This window comes from Porites lutea, chromosome 7, assembly GCF_958299795.1.
Source record: "Porites lutea chromosome 7, jaPorLute2.1, whole genome shotgun sequence".
Taxonomy (NCBI): Eukaryota; Metazoa; Cnidaria; class Anthozoa; order Scleractinia; family Poritidae; genus Porites; species Porites lutea.
This window is the reverse complement of record NC_133207.1, coordinates 21,611,978-21,614,317: the sequence shown is the minus strand read 5'-3', so window position 1 is coordinate 21,614,317 and position 2,340 is coordinate 21,611,978.

The window sequence follows — 2,340 nt, the reverse complement described above, 5'->3', positions numbered from 1 at the left end:
TTCTTTTCTCCATATACATATAGCATTGAGCCTTGAATGCAACAAATGCTTCAGCAAAGTATCTTGGGTAGACTGCGAGGATAAGCAATTCACCTGCCCGACCGACATGGCCGATCGCTGTGTTACATCAAACGTCAAAAATGGCGACGAACAAACATTTTCTAAGTACTGTGGATCGAAGGAATACTGCGAATATAGCAGTAAAGCTACGTGCAAGGCCGCTGAAAACCTCGGCGCCAGCGAATGCAAGGTTACTTGTTGTAGAGGCGAACTTTGTAACTTTGTTGACATGCGTATTGACATTACTGGTGTTTTCAAATTTGTGACTGATTTCACTGTGTACCACTGGGTATTTTAAAAATGTAACTGATATTCTCTTAATTTGTAGATAAAAATGTTGGATTATTCAGTCATAGTTGTAAAGAAAAATATTTCAGCTTTTTGAAGAATATTATTTGTAAAAAGTATTACAAGAAGAGTGCAATTTAAGGTAACAAACAATCTTGTTCATTTCCCTTTTCCCGATTCACATTCCCAATACAGTCGACTTCCGATAACTCGAACCTCATGCTAACTCGAACCAAAATCGATTTCCCCTGGATTTCCTTCATACATTTACTATGATTTTACCCTCGGTAACTGGAACCCTCAATAACTCGAACCTCCCGCTAACTTTTTGTTTCCCTTCAGCAGATCATTTCTGTATAAATTTACTCTCGATAACTCAAACCATGCTCTAAGCGCCAGATAAGTCGAGAACGAAATGTTCTGCAGTCCGAAACATTGAAATTCTTTTTAATAACCATGTACTTTACTTTTTTGACACAGTCCAGTGTCCAGCACTCTGTATTTTATATTTTTATATCAAGCTTAATGAAATGTGATGTTAACATAAACACTAACTGATGACCAAATTTGGAAGAATTTTGTGTTTAACGAGAAATGACGTCAAAAATGCAGCCTTCTACAGGTTAATGCACCGTTAACCGAGAAGACCTGGGGACGAGGTTGAGTTGTTTTCGTTGGAAAACTAAAATGGCGGGCACTTCACTCGTTTCAAGAGTAAGAACTACAGCTGGAACTAGGCGAGCGAAATAATGGCTAAAAACATAGCAAAATCATCAAGAAGACAACTCGGAGGGCGACATCTGCTATTTGGAGAATATTTGCGGAGCTGGACAAACCTAAACGTACACTATGGAAGATAAACTTAACATCGATGCAGGTAAGCATGTTTTAGCTATGTTTTTAAGCTAGGAATTATTTTGAATGAATAATAAAGCAATTAGTGAATTCGGCTTTCGTATGATATGAAGAATTAAGCAGATCTCGAAGGGTGTTATCCACTTCGGCCTTCGGCCCCTGTGGATAACACCCTCCTCTATCTGCTTAATTCTTCATATCCTACTCAGCCTCATTCATTCACTGCTAAATATCTTACTGGTCAGTAATGGTTGGACAAACGTCAGCTGGGAAGCTTCCCAGTAAGTCAGGTTGCAAGGTGTAAGTGCACCTTGCTGGCTGGGAACTCTCCCATCAGTCTTGCTGGGAGTGTGGAACAAATAAGATTTTCCCAGCAATCTCCCAAAATGCTTAAAATGGCTTCAGAAAGCATTAAGCATGCTTTGTTGTTGTTTTCAGGTCTTTTTTTCAATGATTCCCTTTGGGTGCCCCTGTCTGTTGTGCAACAAATCAGGTCGTTGCAGGTGGAGAAACGTTGTTGCGGAAAGTCCGTAAATCCCGCGTATGGCGTAACTCATGCGTAATTTCATGCAGTCAGTTTTCGCGCAACAAGCAACAACCAAGTTAAACAACTTTACAATGTTGCAAAACAAGTGGCACATTTTTAATTTGGTGCCTGTTTTACCGTAGGCTTTAGGAATTATAATCACTTAATTCCTTCAGAATTGAATATCATTTGACGCTTTCCTTATGCCGGGGTTTGATATGCCTCACCCACCAATGACCTGGTTATGATAAAAACTTTTGTTCCTCATAATTCAGGTGAACCGGATTCTCAGTTTGAAGTACCGATGCAGATCAGGCTGAAGGAACGAAATATGTAGACATTTGATTCATACAAAACTGCCGTTGAAAACAAATATCTGTGTTCTTTCCTGCCTGAATAGGTAAAACATAAAAAATAAACAAATAAATTCAGTTCTCCAGTTCCTTTATTTTAAGAAGGAGAAAGTTGTTTCTTTTTTCCTTTAGTCTAATCTGAACTTTTAAACGGAAAACGGCGCTTCCAAATAGTTGTTACTAAATATAAAAGTTTCTGCGTACCAACATGATTAGAACGTCTTTCATAAATATTAAAAACCACACCGGGAACAATTT